The sequence below is a fragment of the Microtus ochrogaster genome, chromosome 10 (assembly GCF_000317375.1).
Source record: "Microtus ochrogaster isolate Prairie Vole_2 chromosome 10, MicOch1.0, whole genome shotgun sequence".
NCBI lineage: Eukaryota > Metazoa > Chordata > Mammalia > Rodentia > Cricetidae > Microtus > Microtus ochrogaster.
This window is the reverse complement of record NC_022016.1, coordinates 29,020,311-29,044,802: the sequence shown is the minus strand read 5'-3', so window position 1 is coordinate 29,044,802 and position 24,492 is coordinate 29,020,311. Positions and strand designations below refer to the sequence as shown.

The following is a 24,492-nucleotide window of genomic DNA, read 5'->3' as shown; positions in this document are numbered from 1 at the left end:
AGACAGAGTAGCCACAGAGAAAGAGTGGTGAAGTCCAAAGTGTCACAGAGAACATGCTGACTCTTTAACCAGCACATGAAAGAGATGGAGAAGATGGGAAAGGACCAGTTACATTTTCCTCAATCAAGACTCAGAAAAATGAGAAAACATAAGAGGGAGGCTGGGCAGCAGTGGGTGTGCCCCAGTAGAGAGCTGGGGAGAGAGATTGCATCATCTCATTAGGCAGATAGATGTTCTTCCCATCATCCGTCTTCAAGAGATAAGTCATTGTCCTAATCACCTTGGAGTCTATGAACAGCAGAATCTCACAGGAGAGACTCCACCCTCCTTCCTCTACCTACTCCCCATGTATTCAGGATGTGACGCTCTAAGCTAGATCAGAAGTGATCATCTTGTTGATATGATACTGTTCCCCTAACACAAACACAGCAATAATAACTTCACCAGAACAGCTTTCAGACGCATTCTTTGTGACTTATTAGACCAGACTTTTAATTGTATATCCTTCTTACCTCTTTGCCCCCAGGTTTTCCTCCACTTAAAACTAACATTGATTACTATACCCCAAGTATAAACTTGGGGTAATGGGATCTGTTTATCTTTTCTTCTTTTCAGCATGGTCTTGTTGAACAAATTTCCTTTCTTTACTTTTCATTGTGCATTAGGAAAGGGTGGATGACTGTCACTGATAAAGTTTGTGTGAAAAGCTCTGGCTAAAGTAAAATAATTCTACAAAGTATGCGTACATCAAAGGTCACATTTTATTCAAGAATTTATTAAGAATGATTGCCCTTCCACAGGACCTGAGTTCAGTACCCAGCATTCACAATTAGAGAACTCACAAGCATCTGTAACTCCTGCTCCAAGGATTGCAACACCCTCTACTGGCCAATGCAGACACACACACACGCATATATACATAGGTAAAAATAAATCTTAAAAATAAATTTTAAGTCAGGAAAGATAACTCAGTGAGTGAAAGAGCATGGTGTATAAGTCTAGGGAATTCTGCCTTTGCAGAAGGAAAGAATTAACTCTAGAAAGTTGTCTTCTGAGCAACAGACTCTCTTTCAAGGGCACTTTCTCTCTATCTCTCTCTATCTCTCTCTCTCTCTCTCTCACACACACACACACACACACACACACAGAGAGAGAGAGAGAGAGAGAGAGAGAGAGAGAGAGAGAGAGAGAGAGAGAGAGAGAGAGATGCACACACACTGTACTGGTTAGATATTTTTGTCAACTTGGCACAAGCTACGGTTGTCTGGGAAGAAGGAACCTTAACTAAAATACTCTCTCTGTCAGATTGTCCTATAGGAAAGTCATGAGGCATTATTTTGGTTGATTAATGACTGATATGAGCGAGTCTCTCCCACTGAGAGTGGTGACTTTCATTAGCAGGTAGTTCTGAGTTTCATAAGAAGGCAGGCTCAGCAACCTTGTGGGGACAGCAGTAAGCAGCATTCCTCCACGGTATCTACTTCCTGCCTCAAGGTTTCTGCCTTGTTTGAGATCTGGCCTTGGCTTTCCTCAGTAATAGACCATGATCTTTCTTTGGATCAGATATTTTATATCAAGGAAATGATAAACATCCATTGAAAACAATGAATGTCTCCCTAAAGGAAATCAATTCTTCAGAATCACTCTACTAAAGCATGTAATGTTTCATCCTGGAGTTTCAAGTTTTTTCTACTACTAACCATCATCTCTTATTCTGAGCAGCCACACTGTTTTGTCTTTTTTATTCGATTTCTTTTTCTTACTTAAGCAAAACACATCACGGTCTTCATATGTTTCTTTCTGTTTGAAAAATTACTTCCCAGTGTTCATAAACCATTTCCTTGAGAGGTCCTTCTGTATTTGTGTTGATTTCACTGGTTGAATAAAGAAACTGTCTTGGCCTGTTGATAGGGCAGAACTGAAGTAGGGAAGACAGAAGTGAATTCTGGAAGGAAGAAAGCAGATTCAGAGAGAGCAGCCATGAAGCTGCCAGGTCAGACATGCTGAATCTTTCCCAGTAAGCAATGACCTCATGGTGACATACAGATGATTAGAAATGGGTTGAATCAAGATTTGAGAGTTAGTCAATAGAAGGCTAGACCTTATGGGCCAAGCAGTAATTTAATTAATACAATTTCTGTGTGATTATTTCCAAGTTAAACTATTTGGGAGGCTGGATGAAAAGCAGGCCCTCTCTCCTTCAACAATTGGCAGGACGCAGCCCGTTCCTCCTACTACACTCTTTGTTTAGTGGGAATATAGGAATATATGATAAAAAGACAAATATTCATGTGAAATATTTTACATTGGTTTGGATTTTTTTTTTTTTTTTGGTTTTTTCTAGGCAGGGTTTCTCTGTGGTTTTGGAGCCTGTCCTGGAACTAGCTCTTGTGACCAGGCTGGTCTCGAACTCACAGAGATCCGCCTGTCTCTGCCTCCCAAGTGCTGGGATTAAAGGCGTGTGCCACCACCACCCGGCTGGATTTTTGTGTATTGATACAAATTTATAAAGTTATTTTTGTTATACAGTGTATTCATTTCTAATCTTGTTTGAAGTGTTGTACCTATAAAGTTCATTTTAAAATGCAATATTAAGTTTTAGTTCTTGATAGCTATTATTACAAACTGTTTAAAATAATTTAAAATGCAAGTTAGTAGTTGTTCATCTATAAAAATCAAATTTGTCATTATATTGGGTATGTTTCAAAGCTTAACCAGAGATATTTTAGATAGATAAATGATCTTCAAATGATTCAGAGACCTACAGAATATGGTATTTAAGATGTTTAATAACCTAAAGTTTTCATGACAGTGAGACATATTGGCCCCTAGCAACACCAGTCTACTTCATAAACATATGATGGGCATTGAGGAAACTCTGCATGGAGCTTATTTTTATTGTGGCAAAACTAGCCATTTGAGCAAGAAACTTCCCTTGCCTAGACTGTTGACAGTAAACTGTACAAACTAAACAAGTAAAACACAATGGAAAAGGACTCATGGACTCTGCCAAGACAAGGTGGAACAATCCTTCAAAATTCCTGCTTCGCAGAAATGTCTATCATATTATCTAGGTCTGTAGGAAAAAGATGGATTCCCTGTGGTGCAGAGGAATCTTGAATGACTGTCTAGGCAGCCAGATGCCTCTGTCATTTCTATAGTTTTACAAAATACTTGTTCTGCACGTCCTTTTTACTCAGGTACTATTATGTCCTTCTTGGGTCACTGATATAGTTGAAGATTAATTAGGTATAGTTATTGTTTTCCCTGTTACCATATTCAGAAAAAAAAACTTATATAAGATATGTAAAAATTATAAGGTTGAAGAAAAATCTATTATGTTGAGAAACAGAAATGCTTAAATTGATTATCTAAGAAAATATTTTAAATCCATATAAGTTTACATGGGTAGTAGAAAAAGACAAGCTCTCCTGAGTAAATTGGGAACATGGGGACCTTGGGAAAGGGTTGAAGGGGAGGATGGACACAGAGAGGGTAGCAGAGAAAAATGTAGAGCTCAATAAAAATCAATTTTTTTAAAAAAATGTTTTAAGGTCTAAAAAGATAATTCTGGGTTGGTAATACAAATTAGGATAGAAAGTAAATTAGGTACACAACTACACAACTTTAAACTCACCAATATAGGATAAATAATGGAGTATTTTCTCTAATTTGCCAATTGCAAGTACAATTGCAAATGGATTGCATATTGTAAATATAATTCTTACTCGATAAATGCTCTCTTATAGTATAAAGTGTTACGATGTTAAAGCTAAAACATTTCTCTTTTTTTGGATATAAATGGGAAAATGTTGCAGAATATTGGCTTAACCATACCAAAATGTGTTGCATCTGTTTATGTTGTGGAATATTTGTTTATTTATATAAAGATGTGCTGCTATTTTACCTTGCCTTCTTAAGGCACATGATTGGTGTAATAAAAAGCTGAATGACCAACAGCAAGGGAGAAGGTATAGGCAGAACTTCTGAGCAGGAAGCATAAATAGGAGGACAAATTTAGGCTTGGGAAGAAAGTAAAGGAGACAACAGTGAGATGACAATAGGGGCCAGACAGACATACATGGTGGAAGCAGGAAGGAGGACTCAAAGACTGAAAGTTAAGCAGCTCTGAGGCAAAATGTTGTTGAGTAGAAACAGGTTAGATTAAGTTAAAAAGAGCTAGAGCGACAAGGCTAAGCTAAGGTCAAGCATTCATCATTAATAATAAGTCTGCCTGTCTTTATTTGGGAACTCGTTGGTGGCCCAAAGAAATTTCCAATACCCCAGTACAGTTCTTTATCCTAGTAAAACCTTCTTAACATATTTTAAAACATTCATGTTTCATTCCATTGTACACTTCCTTTACCATAAATTTCAGTATGCTATAAGCCACTAAATAAAATGCAATATATAAGTGTTTAGCTTGGGCTCCAGGCATTTAAAAATTTCTCAACAAATGATAGCTAATATACTAAATATGTCCTTCAACAGCATATGTCTGCTACTTATATAAATATTTAAAGTGTCTTTCTGGTTAACTTTGAGTAATGTCTTTCTACACAATTTCTAGAAAATTAAGAAATTTGACCATCATCCTCAGTAACCAATATTTTTACTATTAAGCATAAAAGCTCATATAATTAATCATCTTCATATAAGAAACAAATATCTCACCATGCCAACATCTGAAAAAGTCACATTAAAAATGCCACACTGCTCAATATTGATTATTCATTATTCATTCTCTCTCTCTCCCTCTCTCTCTTTTACACACACACACACATACACATATAGCAAATATAGCTTATTAATCAATTTTATTCTATTAACTTGATTTTTAAGATATGTTTTAACCTCATTTACTTTTCCTACCTTTCTAGTGAAGTTGTCATAATAAATTAGCATCAACTTTTCACTGGACTAAATTTGATCACAAACCTGAACTTAAAGGACACCAGATAAAAATTCTTCCATTATATACCGTGATTATTATAATATAGACAAAATGTTAACGAGGCAGAAAGTGCTCTCCATGCTCACTTTTCACTACCTGCCAATTTCACCATGTTCTATCCCTTCCTTTTTCTCACTGTTTCCTCTTCCATGGAATTTTTCATCTCTACATCAGACACCTCTTCCACCTGATTATTGGCTTCTCTCCATGGCTTGCTCAGCCTGCTTTATTATCCCATTGAAGAACACTTGCTCAGGATTGGCATTGTACACAGTAGGATGGGCTATCCCTCACCAATTATTAATCAAGAAAATATCCCAGATTTGCCCACAGGCCTATCTGATTGAGGCATTTTCTCAAGTGAGGTTGCCTTTTCCAGATGCCATGAGTTTGTGTCAAGTTGACAGAAATAACTAATCAGCAAGTATTTTCTTCAGTCCTTTTCTAACTTTGTTTTTTTCAACAGGGTCTCTCCCTGAACTGGAGGTAACGTAGCCTATGAGACTAACTAGTTAGCAGTCCCAAGGGATCCTGATTCCAGCTCCCAACATTGGAATCACAAGAGTATGCCTTCATTCACAGGTTTTATGAGGGTGCTGGGAATAAGACTTAGGCCATCATGCTTTCATGGCAAGCCTCCTGCCAATTAAACCTTCTCCTCAGACTCTCATTTTTTAAATTTTTATCAATTTATTATTTTAATATTTCAATTACAACTTCCCTCTATTTCTCTATATAAATTACTTAGGAATACAAATTATATCTAACATTGTAGAAGCCTATGCTTCTGCTTTTAGGCATCTGAGATCTATTTGGTGCACAAGAGAAGAAACATTTCTAGGAAATTCCATTAATGTTACTTAGCTCCCAACAATTTTGTGACTTTGTTTCTCTCTGACGCCAATCCTAAATGCTATGAATTATTTATGTTTTTATTTTAATGTATCCTTCAAGAGTTTGTATTTTGGAGGATGTTGTGGAATTTTATGAAGTTGGGATGTGCGGGAGTGCTTAGGTCTCTGAGGGTGCTGTCCTTACAGGGCAGCATACTTCTTCTGTTATGTTCCCAAGACACATATTTAGATGAACAAGTCTTGCTCCCTCCCTGATTTCTCTAGCTCACCTTGTGGTAACTTTCTCTCCCACACATTCTCCCACACAGTAGCCAATGGGGGACTCAGGGACTACCCAATGTTGAACTTTCACCCTCCAAATTTCCTTAAATAAAGCTTATTTTCAAAGTACCAGTATGAAGTATTTTACTATGTTTAAAAAAAAACTAATACTAAACATTCTTAGTGCTTGGAAAATGAAATCTGTCTATCTGCCTATCTGTCTTGTATTCAGTCATTGATCTATCCAGCCCCTACACTGTAAGTGAATAAAATCCACTTGGAAAGTCCAATGAAAGAGTTATTTCCCAATTAGCAGAAAAAAATACCTTAAGGTTCCAGCAAGTCTAATTTACATCAACATATCAATGCATACATGAACATCCTGTGTAAAATGCTTTTGAGTATCTAATCACTTCACATTCTGAACATGAAGAATAATACTCTCTTTTGAGTATCTCATCACGTCATAGTGCGAGCATGAAAAATAATACTCCCTTTCCTTGAATTTTATAAATCCTTCACAAAATCACAGTAGCTGCTGCTGGTCAGTTCTACAAAATCTACAGTCTAATAAACTGTAATTTTATCTTTAAAGTACATACCTAGTAGTTTAAATTGTATAAAATTAAAATTAATGATGCATATGACATGCACAGTCCTCTACGTTCAAGTATATAGTCTCTCTTGAACTCCTTGATTCCTGATTCTTCATGGCAAAGACTAGTCTGTTCTACCAGTGACTGACATTCTAATTTTTTTCAGTTTATAAAAATAAAACTGACAAAACGCCCAAAACTACCAACTCCAGATCAATTTTTAATCATGTGACAGGGAAAGAGAGAGTATTGCATGAATTCAGTAAGGTCTGGCAATAAAACATTTGATGGAACAGAAAACATTGCACGGACTCAGAGAATTCCAAGGGTTCCAGATACTTCATTTTCTTTCACAAATTATGGATTAGATGTATCTTAAGGAAACAGTAAGCCACTAATTCTTCTGAAAGAGGACACACAACAACAAATCAATGTTTTCCTTTCATTTTCTAGTAAGTCAAAGTTCACTATCTACTTTGTATTATTTTTTGGTTATTTGACAACCATATTAAATGTCTGGTGACTACATCTGAGACAGCACTGTGAAGGCAAGCACTGTTTTTGCAGCATGCACTCCTCTGTTTCCAATAACCTTAGTTTCCCCTCCACACACACACACACACACACACACACACACACACACACACTGCTTAGTAAGGTTTTTACAGACCATCAAACCATTTTTGAATAAACTTCTTTCTCTTTGCTATATCATTCTACCACTGATGAGGAAGAATAATAAAACACACGATCTATATTTGCTCACAATAGGAATATACTAACTTTCAAAAGAAATAAAGTTCTCATCAGGTAGAATATGCTTCTAAAATGTACATGATGAGCACATAATCAAGCCTCAATAAATACATTCTGTCTGCACATGATCCTGAGCACACACTGCTGCTTAGCTCTCTAAATACACATGTTCAGAACAAACATTTGTAAATTTGCTTTCATTCACCTTGTGCCACCAATCTGACCTTCTAAATCTGTGACCTCCAGAAACAAAGCAAGACAGCAACATCATAAAGGGACAAGATGATATGAATGAGTTGTGATTATTCTTCACTAGGAAGGTGGAAAAAAGATTCTATACTATTAGAACAATGAAGGTGGCTCACAACTGTCCAGACATGTCCAGAATAGCATCCAAGACTAAATCTGACACTCCATGCACATGTGACACCAAGCACGAGAGTAAAGGAGACGTCCTGACAACTACATCTGTTACTAAAATAGATACTTTGACAAATAAAAATAGAACCAACAAGCCCGGTAATGGGATTAAGATAGAGCATAGGAAACTAATGACTGAGGATAAAGACAAACGCTGAGAAGGTGGCAGGCAGTGTGACAAATGAAATGCTTGGATAAGCAAAATCCAGGAGAGCAGACAGCTGAAAGACCCAAGACTAAGACTAAGACAAATCTGTCAGCAACACAGATAGCATCACACTGTGCCAGAAGACAATACTAAATTATACATGTTAATGATGGATCAGTTCAGCAAAGTCCCAAACAGAACAAAGGGAATGAAATGGAAAATTACCAAACCTTGCTGCCCTGTTTGATATAGACCATTACTTAAAAGCACATGCAATACACATGCTATACTGTGTTAGGAACGGGATGCTTGGCCTCAGAAAGAATAACAGCATATGATTAAACACTAACCATTTTCTAACATCTTCCTTCAGTTACTAGGAGACATCCACTTCCATTAGGACCATGAACTCAGTAGTAACCATCTTCAGTAAAATAACATCAGGAGATATGCTTGCTATATCAACTGAGAATGAGCCAGTGTCATTTTGAAAGTGGGAACCCCAGTTGAGGAAATGCCCTCACTACATTGGTCTATTGGCAAGTCTGTGGTGCATTTTCTTGATTGATGATTGGTATGGGAGGTCTCATCTCACTGTGGACAATCCCACACCTGGGGTATCAGTCCTAGGTGCTGTAAGAAAGTAAGCTGAGAAAGCTATGGATGCTTTCTCTCCAGCAAGCCAGGATGTCCTCGTGCACAGCCTCTGCTCCCCCTACTAAGAATCACACTGATCAACACCCATGCATGTCAGCCCTCACATCATCTCATTGTCTACTAAATATCTCTTCATTATCTTTTCCTAAAGACCCAAACTTAAGACCTCCACTATCCATTCCTAACTTCTCAACCTGATTTATAAGAATTTTGTTGGTGTTGTTTGTTGTGGGGAGCTGCGGGTTGCATTCTGTCACCCAGCTCCCGCCACTGGCCAGCTTTACCCGAAATAACAACACACAAACTGTATTCTTTTAAACACTGCTTGGCCCATTAACTCTAGCCCTTACAGGCTAATTCTCATATCCCGATCAACCCATCTCTAATAATCTGTGTAGCATCAGTTTTACTGGGAAAGATTCAGCATGTCTGACCTGGCAGCCTGCTTCATGGTGTCTGGCTCTGAGAGGAGCTGCATGATTTCTGAGCTCACTTCCTCTTCCTCCCAGCATTTTGTTCTGCTTACTCTGCCTATCTAAATTCTGCCCTATCAGATGGGCCAAGGCAGTTTCTTTATTAGCCAATGACCTTCCTCCATCAGTTGTTACTTGATTGTTTCTGCTATTTGTTAACTATATAAAACACATTTACAGGGAGATAGAAAAATAGAGATTGAGCTCTGACTTCTAGAAGGCAAGGCCTTTATAGCTAACTAAGCACAAATCAGTAAGTGTTGAGAAAATAAATGGATGAATTCCGTCACTTAAAGACTTGTATTTTGACCTAGCATTTTTAATATGCTTATTTTCTCCACAATTTTATCCAAGCAAATATGCCTTCAATTTCAAAAGAATTATCTACCACAACTGATTACTTACTTTTTCTAGCAGCAGTGGAACAAAATTTATATGTGAATATTTATGTGTTTATAAATCTAATGTATATTAGATAAGGAGAAGAAGAAGAATTATGGTTTCACATGCAGTACTGGCAGGATAAAGAATATATGTGGTGATTTGAAAGAAAATCGACCCCAAAGGGAATAACACTATTAGGAGGTGTGGCCTTGTTAGAGGAAGTATGTCACTGTGGGGGCAGGCTTTGGGGTGTCTTTTGTTCAAGCTTCCCTCAGTGTGACTGTCAGTCAACTTCCTGTTGCCAGCAAGATGTAGGACTCTCAGCTACTCCTGCAGCTCCAAGTCTGCCTGTATGTTGCTATTCTTCTCATCAGGATGATAATGGACTGAACCTCTAAAACTGTAAGTGTGCCCCCTCAAATAAATGGGTTTTTTTGGTCTTTTTCCACTTCCCATGTAGGTTCTCCTGTATAAATTGGGAGTATGGGGACCTTGGAGGAGGATTGAAGGGGGGAGAGGAGAGGCAGTGAGAGGAGCAAAGAATAACTGTAGAGCTCAATAAAAATCAATAAAAAGATTTTTTTTTCTGTAAAAGAGTTGCCATGTTCATGATGTCTCTTCATAGCAATAGTAACTTTAACTAAGACTGTATGTTGTTGTCAAAATTTAAAAGAAAGGTGTTGTTCTAACTTCAAAAGGATACACTGCTTTCTAATCAAATAATACATGTATTTTTAAGGCTAGAAGATAAAAATTACCAAAGTTCTCTATGTTAACTTTATATCATGAAAAAACATCATGGAAGAGAGTTACCTTAAAGGACTAGGACAATTAAAATAGGCACATACTTATTAAGCAAACATCCATTCACTGAGACTTCAATGTTCGTACAGAACTGATACACAAAACACCTATAGAAGTGCAGAATTAAACTTCACTAGGAGAGGAGATACAGTCCGCAACACACACAGAGGAAGAACATTCTGACTCTGTTTTTGAAGAATTGATTTACAGATAATTAAATAACACACCACAAGTTATGTATGTGATAAGTATGAGAAAGGGAGGCTGAGGGGAAAAAAAAACAAAGAAAACCCAGCTCTCTGATCAGAACCTATGGTTCTAAACAACTGAGAACTACAGACAATTTGTAATTATAAATATGTTGATATCTTTAAGACACGTGAAATGAGCATTCTGTGCAAAGAAAACTAAATACATACTTTGGGAACATGTGGGGAAAGAGAGAAGCAATTGAAAATCATGTGATTATTCTGAAATTTGTAATAAAAAAGCTCAGCTCAGCATGTTTGAGCTTCAAGTCTCACAGAGTGAGCTCAAAGGAGCTTACAGGATAGACCTGACTCACAGACATGGTAGCCAGATTATTACCTGCTGTGACTATCAAGAAACCCCTGCCTGAAAGTCTCAGTTTTTCATTTTTTCATCTTAAAATATTTATGTCTTCTGATAAAATGCATTTTAACTATTACAATTGTCACCCTGTTGCTCAGGTTATGATCAAAGTACCAGCAACAACAACAGCATCCGAGAAACAACAGAAATGCACAATCTCAGGCCCCATCAGGACTCAGCGATTCAGACCCAGAATTTTAATCAGATATTTTGATTAAATGACTGCACATCAAAACGTAGACCCATTGCTTTATTATATGCTTCCCTGGAAGTAATTTATTAAGCATTTATTTTATCTAACAATAGGATACTTTTCCACTATTCTGAAAACAAGAACAAGATCCTAGCATGACTTTCAAAAAGCTACTTCTGTGTATCAAGAGTAGTAAGGAAGTTATTCATCTTGAGACAAAGCCAAAATTGTGAGCTTACACCTAAAACTATAGTCAAAACATCTGAAGAACTAAGTGTAAACTCATTTTAAATCCAATACAAGGGAGCCAGGATGAAATGTCAAAGGAGGGAAAAAAACAAAATGAGAGAGAAACAGAACAATATCATTTGTGGATTTCCTTAATAATATACTGGGTTTAAATTTATCAACAGATTTATTTTAGAGTGTTTTTGCCCTATAAGTCAACGATACAGATTTGCACATATATTTTAAAAAAGGAGGGAATGGCCAAACCAAGCCTGAATTCAGTGCTTTGCAACTTTTCATGGTGCTTTAAAACAAAACATTTTGTTTTCTGGGTGTCATGTGTGCAAGTCTTCACAGTAAGTACTCTAGAATGATTTCCTCCTTCATATTCTGATTCTAAGATATTTTAGAACAAGCGTGGGAAATTATGTTAGAAGTACATAATGCCAATTAAACTGTGTTAACTTGACACTGAAGAAACATCCCTTCCCTCCAGACCAACAGGACCTTAAGATGTCAGTTTGTGGAGAAGCTCTTCAATAGCACAGCTTGTTTAGAATTTGAAAAGGGCTCTTCTATTCTTCAAAGGGCAATACCCATTATGAGTAGAATCTGTCTCAGGGAGGTCCATGGATGAAATATTAATATGTAGAAACTACAATTGCAGTATAGAGAGAGATGTAAAGCATGTATACATTCATCAAGAGTCAACAGAGTACAATGAGATCTAGATATTTAACACAGAAGCTTTCACTGATCTTACAATATCTGTAATATTTTATGCAATTTCTGTGTAAATGGTACAGGTTCATGATACTCCCAGAAGATATTTCAAAGTATCAATGTCTGTATTTCTACATGTAGAAAACGTATTACTTCATAGAAATTTTTCATTCAGAAACAGCACAAGAAGATTTCAAAAAGGCTGGACATTTGAATGGGGTGAAACATGTCAAGGGCAAATTAGTAGAAAGTATAGGCATCATCCAAGAACTCTTCAAATGCTGTGGAACCGATTCCAGAAAAATAAAGGTAAAAAACAGAAAACTTGATCTCTTATACCCCTTTGAGGGTGGTGAGATACTGAGTTCATGTTTAATTATAGAAAACATTAATAAGTAAAGATTTTAAGCAAAATCTCTAAAAAATAAATTTTAAATATTCTGATGTTCATGATTGAATTACTATCATGTTTTATGGGAGTAGCGTTGTAACAACTGTCCAAATGGATTCTTAGCACTAGACTAGCTGAAGATTATGCATGGCGGGGAGGCACAGTTCCCACAATACTTGAATTTGTTGAATGTTTCTCTAAAGTAATGATCTCTTTTTAATCATCTTTAAATAAATTATTACTCCATTCTCCCCCCTTCCCTTTACTTCCTCCAGACTCTTCCATGTGCCCTTGCTCACACTCAATCTCATGCCATTTTTCCTTTGATTGTGGTCACACACACACACACACACACACACACACACACAAATACACGCTACATAAGCATATACATCCCTAAGCATATAAGTAACAGCTGTTTAGTTTGTGTGTACTTGTATGTAGATGATAATATCTTTAGGTATACTTGCAGCATGTGTAGACATTAGTTAGGTGCAACTAAATAAAATGTCTCATCTTTCTACAGATATTTAACCAATTAGAAGGTGAATGGAAAGGGTGTATGCCCATAGGATAAGCTCCACAAACACTCTCTTGAGAGATTGCTTCAGCTTCTCCAATGCAATATTCTCCAAAGTTCTCAATAATAGCTTTGGAAATCTCTTTTTCCCTGCTTTTGGATTCTAGATAAAACATGTTTAAATATTCTATTGTTTTTGCTACATTTATAAACACTCTTCATTGGAGTGTTTAGTAGGAAAACTACTTATGATTCTCCTTTTGTTCATTTGTCACTGGCTGCAGTACTAAGCCCCTGATTCACAAGTCATTAAAAATACTTAATGAACCAATCATGTTCTTTGATAGTTTATGCTCTGTTTCTTTGCTATTTGGCCCAATTATTTGCTATTTGTATTTTAGAGCCGGGCATTAGTGGAGCTTGCTTATCTAATCATCGAATGGGGAATCAATGACTTCAGGTTCAAATGTAGGTACCATCACGTCTGTTCTGAATATATGAGGTTGTTTATGAAAGCACTCACCATAGCACTCAAATAAGCCTGGAAGCTACCCACTAGTGTGCAAGCACAAAGACAGTCTTCTTGCAGCTATGCTTGTGGCAATTTTCAATACTCTTCTAATGGAAGTTTGATCTGCAACAGAAAAAAGCAAAGAGCAAGTGGCCTCACTTGCCCTACAGTAAGAATTGCTTTGACTTCTTGGAATACAAAAGGCAGCAAAGGAAAGATTTCAAGGTCACTTTCTTCACCTTTCAATCCTATGATTTCATATTAGAAGATCAGGCTTTCCTGTGTTGTCAGCTTTTCTGTGTTGTCAATTCTCTGTGGGAAAGTCAATGTCACTTCTCCATTTAATAATGGTCCACAGTGAAGAATGTGCTACTAACATAATGAATGTGATGCGTAAGTTCAAATAAACAAGGATGATAAATACAAACTATGCCTGAAATGCTTTAAAGCTACTACTAGACACTAAAGATAAAGAAACAATAAGGGAAGGCTATATCCATCAATAGTCAAGCATTCTATTATGAAATTTGAATTTTCAAGACTGTGCTTAACAATATGTAACCCAATACTAGTCATTAAAAATCTACTGCTATAACTATCTAATGAAATATACAAATGAATGTAAAAATATCTAAGGATTCCTTCTGGCAAAATCAGTATATCATAGTGTTCCTTTTCCATGTCATACCTCATGATGGATTTATATGAAATTTTTATATTAAAGCAATTAAGTAAACTATAGAGTCAATATAGAGACATTAGGCTTGGACATAGTTTTTGAAAATGTCTCAAAACATTTTTCAGACAATTTTATTCTTCTGTAACATAAAACCTATTGATTTTATTGTGAAAGAGTTGCTTTTCTTATGACCTGGCTCACAAACAAAAACACTTGGGTACCCTTCTCAAACACCTCAACTTATACATCATTACAGTATAACTTCTTGTGTCTCCCAAACATTAGTAGTCATCATTGTGAGCCCATAATGAGGTAGGAGCTTTGAGAGGGCGTTTTCCTTCGTGATCATGAATAAAGAACCTCATAAGAGTCTATAACCTAAATCAAATGTGCAAGCTATCTTGACTATTAGATTACTCTTCGTAGCCAGCTAAAGAAATTTCTTTCTGCAATAAACAGTACTTAGTGCATGGAATCAAAGTGCTAAAATTAATTGATTTGTGTGATCAGTCTAAAATAGAACATCTACATCAGCCACCATAAGAGCCAGAGGATAAGGCATGCTGTAAAATGCCATCTTCTAGATATGACCTGGTCAAAGTACTTAGGAACTCAGTGAACCTACAATTACCTTTGGAAACAAGCCAACAAGAGAGGAAATATCAGACAACACTGCCTGAAATCAGTGGAGAGAGAGAGAGCAAGAGCACATGAGCAAGAAGATGGGAAGATGTATTGGGGAAAATGTCAAAGGGAATGGAAGGGGAAAAAGGGGGATGGGGATTGCCTGAAATAGCTAAATAATTAATAAAAGATATTCTGAAAAATCAATGAGCAAATAATTAAGTCACTCTCTTCATTCTTTCACACGTGACTCAATAATATGCAAAATGCAGAAACAGTTAATAACATATTGTCTCAGAACATCCCTGATTGTAGTATTTTCAAGGCTCTAAAGTACATCTTGAGCCATCAACATGTCTTCAAAGAGTAACAAAGGATTTGCATAACTGTGTGAACAAGTTACAGCCTAACCCTGCCAGAAGCTCATAGTAATCCAAACCCTATGCCATACCTCAGTCAATATACAAGTACAGAACCATCCAAATGAACATATAGAATTATAACAAATTTGAGAAGACAAGCCAATAAAACCTCAGATTAGTATAGTCAAGTTAAACAATCCATCATTCCAATGAACATCTATCTAATTTATGCTACATTGTGGTAAATGAAATGGAGGGAAAAAAGAAAGAAGATAGAAAATAAATACAATCTCTTATTACTATTCAAATATGATCACAAAGATTTCACTGAGAGTTAAAGGTCTAAAGGAAAGGAAAAAAGAATTAACCATGGGAAAAATTTTAATAAGTGTAAAAGTCCAACGGGTAGAAGGCCTTTGGTATGCTAAGGAAAAGCAAGAAGCTCTGGTGCTAAGTAAATATGGTGATGACAAGAGAGGATGGTGGTCTCTGTAAGCAATTTACTGTGAGATAGGAGCCAAGGGAGGATTAAGGCAAGGAGAAAACTCCATAGCCGTTTCCTTTGCTGGTTGAGACAAGGATGTTTGCAAGAAGCAGTTATCTTTTACAACTAAATAATATGTGCAGAATACTCCAACCCCAGTTTCCTGATGACAGCGTGGTCTCATCCCCCTCTAAAAAGATTCCCTACAGAATGTGCTTCCCAGATGCTGTACATGCATCTCCATCATATCACATGGCATGGCCCACCCAGTCCCAGCATTTCTGTTCATGTACCTGTTGTTTCTTCATTCCCTTTGCCTCATCAGGTAAATATCAAAGTCTTGCAGCTTGCAGCAACAAAGAGATATAATATAATACATATTTTAATAGAAACACTGTTTTGTAGATAATGAGTTATACCTATATGAGATTAGCTGTGTGAGGACAGAGACAGTATATTACATAAACCAAAGGGGGAGGGGGAGGGAGAGAGGGTAGAAAAAGAATCAAAGTAGTAATGGAGAATAGTCAGAGAAATTGTTAGATTTTGCTTAAAGCTTGAATAAAGAGGCAATAATTTTTATAATAAATCTGATGTTACCAGTAATAAAATGATTACATTTGATGATGCCCAGGATTTTGGTTAAGCAGGAGAATGATCCAGAAGATATTAAATGATATAAAGGGCCTTTATTAAGAGCTAGTTGAGAAAATCAGTTTATAACAACTTAGGTTGGAAATGACTGCTAGATTTCTAACCAAAATATTCATTTAAATAGTGAGTATTAGGTTCTGGAGTTGGGGGAAAAGAACAGGACTCCAGGTTAGATGTGTACAATTGAGAATAGTCACTATATAGATAATAGGGAAAACTTAATAGATGAGATCACCATTTACAAAGCAAAGTGGCAGAGGACTGAGTACTCATTGTATTCCGAAAATAACTGAAATTCAAGAATTGTATCTTTGGTGAACTTGGTAAAAGAGAATGGCAGAAGGAGCTCTTGGTGCATAGCTTTTTATAACGATAATATGATGTAGCATTAGCCAAACAATAAACTTTGAACTCTTGGTATTTGTCAATCACCATTTTGTATGAAGTAAAAGTCTTAGAGGGCAAAATAATATTTGATAAGAAAATACCATTTCTACTAAGAAGGGATCAATTTGTTAACATGATTGGTTTAAAAAAAAAAAAAGGATGTCCCAACTAAGAAAGATTCACTATTCTAATAGAAATGTGAGTAATGAACCATATACAAAAGAAACTCCCATGATGCGTTAAACTATTTCCATATTCACTTCAGATGCCACCTTCTGAAATACATCCTAATTGTATCTTTCTAAACTCCACATGCATTTGACCTCCTATGTAAAATCTTCTGTATTTCTGCTATTGGCCATATGTCTTAACCTTCCACAATTCAGGTAGTTGCCTTACTCTTAAGGACACAAATTTCTTCAACTTAAAACATCATTTGCACATTTTCCATCTTCCTGAACATCATTCATTCATTCATGAATCCATATATTTGACATTCATTTCAGTAGCAAGTAACTAGGCTCTAGGTGCTATCTTCAAAACTTGACCTCTATTTCATTTGTATCTCTTACTTAACAGAAAATTTGGATGTTTTAGGACATCAACAGCTATAATGTAATTTAAATAATAATTTCCCAACCATCATTACTTAAACACCCATTTAAAATGCCCTTTTGGACTCATTTTTAAGTTAAATATCTACACCAATCCCCAGGCAGACTCCAAGTAATAGAACATACAAAATGTGTCAAGATGGGAGACGCTATATGACTGACACTACCAAAACTATGTGTTGTTATTAGCTTGGGAGGCCCTAGCAGTGCACTTGGAGTGACTGTCAATCATCTAGCCTGATCTTCAAGGAGGCTGGATAACACCTTTCTCAAACAGATGGGCTACTTCAGTATTTTCTAAAGTTTGTTCCTTTGTTCTGAGTCCAAAAAACAGCAAAACTCTTGAGAAACATCAAAGAGATTCTGTATTTAAGTGAACTTGGAACTCCTGTGCAATAGGTTATTTGTCATGTGTACTCAAATCTTGAAGCCCAGACATTCAGTAGGAAGTCAGTATAGAGGTGATTGTGACCAAATTCTCCTGAACTGCTTTGACCTAGACTAGTTTCTGTTACAAACTAAAGTAGCCTAGGGCCTAATGTAAGCATTCATAGCATATCTTCCACAGCCCCAAGCCTGTAATGGAGTACCACACTTATCTTGCTTTCACCTCATGGATAACTGCAAAGTCAAAGAGTTAACTGTAGAGTTGTTTTCTCATTCACCAACAAATCAAGCTCCCTGTTCATATATTTATCATTCTCTCTTTTAATTCATTTGAAAAGCACATTTATCTTCTTGCCCTTTTTCTTTCTTATATTTTATTCTTTTGAAAACCACATTTATTTTCTTGCCCTTTTGGTTTCTTATATTTTAGCCAGAATGAAATCTGAAACACCTTCTCAAGGACTTAAGACCCCAGGGTATTTAAATGAACAACTTCCATATTCCTGTGGGTTTATTTTGCTTTGCTAAAGCACCTAGCAGAATTTACCTTTGCATTTGATGAGCCTTCTTTCAAGGTATGTTGGTACATCAGCCCATGGTCTTGCAGCTCTACTAAAGACACGTAGTTGTGGAAAGTGCTGCTTCCCTAGTAATATTTGTACTTCAAATATCAAAGAGTTCTCTGGTTGAGCCTTCAAGTCTGTGCTCTAATATCAGTTTCACTGTCACAACCGATCATGGAGAAGCTGAAATGACACATCCCAAGAACCTTCATCTCTATGGACTATTATTCATGGTACTTGATGATACTTTGCATGGTACCAAAATAAAAAGCTAAACACCAACCCAAACACAAAATTTTCAATCTACAATGATTACCTGCCTGCAAGATGTTCTACTGCAATAGTGGCACAAAGTAGTGCCACTAACCACCCACTACCATATTTGATTTAAGATACACTCCATGTCAATAATTAGAGACCAGATAGGTTAGGAACCTGAGGGAAAACAAAATGTTAATGCTACCTCTAAAGGAGAATAACAATAAAATGATTACCAACAGCAACCTGTTGTATCATAGGTCAGATGTTCTGCTTTGTTTTGTTTATATTTGTATTTGCTCAACCATGATTGGAGAAGCTTCCTCTGACAATAGACAGGAATAAATATAGAGAATAATGAGCAGACAATATGCAGAAAGTGATGACCATAAGACACCCCTTCTTAGTTGGGGTGTCTTCATTAAATCCCTCCCCTCAAGGCTCATGGAATCATGTGGAAGACGACACAGAAAGATTGTAACAACCCGAAGGAACTGAGGACAAGAAGCAAGGCAACCATGCACTTATGAACACATAGAGACAAAACAGTGTACACGGGGCTTGCATGGGTCTGTTCTGAGCTAGATGTACTCTAGTTCTGAGAGGAAGAGGAAGAGTCACTATCCCCCATTCCTAACTCAGAAGTTATGTTCAAAAGTTCACTAATGAAAAATCAATTTTCTCCAGTGGAGCATCACGGGGAATATAAACCATGACCAGCAATAGGTGATAACAGGTATCTTTGATGGTTGTCTGTCTCATAAGATTTCAATGGGGTTTTATTTATTTATTTTTACACTACAGATCCTCTGATTTCATGGGTTTTTGTGGTTCTTGTGTGTCCTAATACATGTGTATCTGTGCATAGGTGTGTGTGTGTGTGTGTGTGTGTGTGTGTGTGTGTATCTATGCCTTTTCTTTGGCTTTTTCTTCTGTTTGTCTGATTGTTTGTTTGCTTCTTTTGCCATTGTCCAGTTTGTTTGGTTTGGTTTTGTCTCATTTTATTTTATTTTATTATTATTTAATTACCTGTTTTCTAACAAGGTGTAGGTTTCAATGGGAGGGAAGGTGTGGGGATCCTGGAGGAGTTTGGGGATGGGAAAACCATAATCAGAGCATACTATATGAAAAAAAAATCTGTTTTCAATAAAGGAATTTAAAACGAAGGCTATGGAAGCTTCCTTAACCAGATTCTCCAAGTTGGAGGCAATTTGATGTGGATTTCAAAGTTTTTACTGCACTCACGAAAGTAACAGAAGATTTTCTTTTTCTAACCAGACTTGGAACTCTTAGTTTGTTCTCACTCATTTTCCTCAACTCCTCTTTGAAATATCAAAGAGCTCAATTATGTACTCAAAAGCAAATTTTAAAAAACCCATTTATGTGTGAGTATTTTAAGCACTGTCATGTGTTCTGCTGGAACCATGTCAGGAATGGAGCTGAGGAAGAAGACATTGGTTGATAGTCACTGATACCATCTCATAGTGGCCTTTAACTGCTAAGAGCATTTTCTGTTGCCATGCCCTGCAATTTCTGTTCATCCCTATGTTCTTTAGAGTCCTTATGTTAGGCTACTTACATTCTGGTATATTCACAAATTCAACATTGTAGACGAATATAAGGGGGAAAACGAAGAAAGCATTTTGATACTCACAAATTCCTTAGGCTTACTAGTCACTACTTGACCTAGGTGAGCCAAGGTTTCTAATTGGCAAAGTAAACACGGATACTAGAGTTGCATTCTGTAGAAGTGTTATGTGGTGAGTGAGCCAAACAGAGACCAAGGTTTATTTATCTAATAGAAAGGTTACTAAATGTTAATTTTAATTCTTTGTGATTAATATATAAAATATGGATTTTTCACTAATGGGAACATTTTAACATTATTAGCAAACTTGATTAGACAGTCCAGTGAAGAAGTGTTCAAAGACAAGCACGTGTGATTTAGACTGTATCAGGCGGCTGCAGTAACACAATCATCACCCTGGCTACTAAAGGGAGAACTTCCATTTACTACAAAGAGAAAATTGTTAAGACCAAATTGAGAAAACTACACAATGAACTGAAAACACTTAGGAATGTGCCAATGAGCTTTTCTTTCAGTGTTTTCCAGAGTTCAAAGGTAGAAAGACGAAAGCTAATGTGAAGGTTTCCAGGTTTAATTAAATTTACTTACAAATGGTGAATGGCAAAGTGAAAATGTCATTTGATTTTAATGTTTAACAACTAATATCATTTGGGATATAAAATTGAATTTCGAAACTATTCCTGTTACTAAAAACTATTCCTTTACTAAAAATGACCCCAAAACTTAGTGCCATACAGCAAATGCTCATCGAGTGTTTATAAATGCGGCACACAGGTCAGGGATTTAGATTGAATGTACTGTACTGTTTCTTTGTAGACATAGTTTTCTCATCCCACAATCACTCTCAACTAAACACACTGTCAGCTTATATTAATTATGAATGCTAGGTCAATAGCTCAGGCTTATTGCAACTTAAATTACCAACTTCTATCAGTCTACATTCTACCATGTGACATTGTGATTTGACCAGTCCTCCAGCATGTCCTGCTCCCTCTGTGGCTCCTGGTGTCTCCACTGACTCTGCCCTTCTTCTTCCCAGCATTCTTAGTTTGGCTGTCTTGCCTGTACTTTTTGCCTAAATATCAGTCAGTTCTTTATTAACCAATTAGAGTAATATATATTCACAGTGTACACAAAGATCATTCCATTGCATTTCTTATTAATGTTCATGAAGTAATTCAGTCATAGCACCTAGGACCTCTGGATCTATGTGGTATTTTTGCAAGAAGGATTCTATTAGGTAAAATAGTGAGTAAAGCCCATACACACCTAACTTTGCCAGAATCCAATGAGTAGCAAATTCTGGCTTTTCACACCATAACCCAGTGTATCCTAAGCAAAACTGAAGATTCATGAGCTTCATTGAATGGTCTGAGAATTCAGAAGTGTTACTTCTGTTGATTCTCTTGATTTTGTCTAATACATGCTCTCCTGGATCCTAGAAGAATGGTCCTACTTAGTTACCTTGTCTCCAGAGAAAAAGTATTTTAAATGTATTTAATATACCATAGAAATACTATATAAAAAGTTCTTGACATTTTCTCATCAGAAGAATACATGGATTGTATTGGTCAAATCCTCCTGAGATTGAAGTACGTTATTGGACCAGCAAGAATGTGAAATCTAAGATAAAAGTGGTGAGTAATTGAAAGTTGGAACTTGGTAGAAAGTTAGGGTAAGCATTAGATTGAGAATTTTTTTCTTTTCACAATAAATAATATAAATGAATATAAAATATAAGACAGTTGAAAATTAAGAGACCTTATAATCTACATGAGTTCTTACACAAGTTCCCTATACTTTTGAGATTAATCACAAGATTAATAGTCTGCCTTAATATGTTAATGAAAATCACGTGCTATATATTAGAAATTCATGTCTATGTATAATGTACTAAGCTCTCAATAGATATATAAATGGATATTTTTCAAGTGGATGAATACCTTTGTGCTTTATTCTGTATTTGTGTGTATATATGTATATGTGTGTATATGTAGTTCTCCAAAAACAAGTACTTAGCATAGTCTTTGTGTGTCTGCTGTACAACTGGGACAAGTACAACATGTGCTTTCTGCATTTTGTATTGTTATATTAAAACACCTGAGAGTGAGTAATATATAAACCTAGAAAATCCATTGAGGTCATAGTTCTAGATGTTCAAGAAAATTGTGCAAGTGTCAAGAATGGAAGCCAAGGAAAAGGAAGTTATCCGTTCTGCTCTGAGTGTTAATAGCTAATACTTTACAAGACCAGTATAAATTCTTTCCAGGGGTAGTAACCATCAATGACCTAATTTTCCACTAACTCTTCCTATTAAAAGTTTCACTGCCTCTCAACATCATATAACTGACAGCCAAGTTTCTCTCTCCTCACTCCTTATATAATTCTTTACTGACAGTAGACTGGAAGAGATGGCAGAATTAGCATTCACAGACAACACCACACCAGTCACAAGGACAGCAAGAGTGACAGGAAAGAGCCTGAAGGACCACTCTTCAATACCAAGTGGGTAGGCGAGGACCTGGACAGTTGAAGGGGCAGCCTTAGATCACCTCTCATTAGTAGACATGGTTAGAGATGAAGAGAGATTCCCTGACGTTAGCTCCAGACTGACAACTTGGGAAGTACTTTCCTTGACAAGCGAGGCCATTGGCCAGGGCTCCCTTGATGTACTTTCCCTGGGCAGCCTTTAGGTTCTCCTTCTTCCCACCCCAAGCCTTCAGAGCAGAGGCCTGAAGCACTTAGCCATAGGACAAAGTTAAGACCCATAGCTTCAGCACTGGGCACTTGTTGATAGCTCCAAGGTTGATGGATGCCTCTTCCTCACACCAGACAGGAAAGTGACTCCAGGGACAACAGGAGACACTGTGTGATGAAGTGCTGTGACAGTTGCCATGGCAGTCTTCCTCAGTAGAATATTTCTGGGTTCAAGCAGGGCCTGGGGTTGGGCTTCAGCAATGTGCCTTCTAGATAGACATGATGGTCACTAAGAGGCTTGGAAAGAGCAGCCAGTGCCTTCTCAGTTACATTCTGACAGTGCTTTAAGCCATGGTCTCCATCAGGGAGGATTTCAGGCCCCGCAATGGGTGAAATGCCATTCTCCTGGCAGATGCTGGCATAATGGGTCAGAACACTAGCATTTTCCATGATAGCAAGGCCTGAAGGAGTATTTTTTCCATCTTTAGCACACAGTGCCATTTAGCCAAGTCAACTCCATCCTTCTTATACTGGGCACAGTGTTCAGGCAGCCCGTCCAGTCCTTGGGTGGCAGTTTCTCCATTGGTTTCTACCAGGGGCACCACCCCTTTTTCTACCTTAAGGCCCATAACACCACTCTTAGACTTGATATCTTGGGGGAAGGGATATCCACCATGCATCTTCTGGTAGAGGGCTTCATGGAGAAAAATCACCCCCAACCCTCATTGCAGGGATCCACAGGGCCATGAGCAGTCAGCAGCATCTGTCAGGAGAAGCACCTATTCTCTTCTATGTCCTCAGTGCCAATGTACTGTAGCCGCTTGGCAGTGCTTCCGGTGGACTCATTGCAGCCAGGATGTCCTTTCCCAGAGACACAATTCAATAAGCGATGTCAGATAGTTTCTTCTTCTGCTCTGGGGTCAGTGCTGAGTATGGGTAGGACATAGCGCCAGTGACAGCAAGTTTCTAACACATGGATATCTGAGGTGTACTCAATTCACATCCTAGATACAGCATAGGGCTAACACACATTATTAGTCCCCTTCTTTAGACAATTCACTGTAAAGAACTATTCATACATTCACGAGTTAAACTTTTTAAGGCAATTCCTAGCACAGTAGAAGGTCAAAATCTACATCTGTTAATAAAATATGTGTGCTGAGTGATTGGAGGCTGCACTACAGAGGTAGTCTCAAAGCACTGTACAGGTGCCATGAGACAGGTGCTACAGAGCATTCTGAGACACAGGAGAGATCCCTGTGGATGCCCGGAATCTATGAGGTCCTCACAGATGCACCTCCTCTTAAGACATCACTTGCTGGTGACCAAGTATTGGACTCAATTTGGAAGAAGCATGTTTTCAAAAGTTTATAATAATTAAGGATGACGCCGCAACATATAAAAGTACAGAAATGTTACATAGTTGGATCTATCAAAATCAAATGGCATTTACCTCCGAGGTACCACTGGCCAAGTTTGGGAAAATGTTAGTGTTTTGCTTCAGTATATCATTCTGTTTGTATGTATCCCTCCCTTCTCTCCACTCTCCCTGATTTCTCTCTTTTCTGCTCCATCCTCTGTCTCAGATATTAATTCTACAGCTTCCAATTAATAAGTATCTTTATGAAAAGGAGGAGTTCCTCTTGGCCAACTCATGGTTTAAAAAAAAAGCAACATTTTCTTGCTATCAAGATTTATAAGAACTCGTCA

At 37.1% G+C, this 24,492-nt stretch overlaps 1 pseudogene; it reads right to left on the bottom strand.

Moving 5' to 3' along the window:
• Positions 1-22,643: 22,643 nt before the first annotated feature.
• LOC101987773 lies at positions 22,644-23,730 on the bottom strand (annotated as a pseudogene).
• Positions 23,731-24,492: the final 762 nt, after the last annotated feature.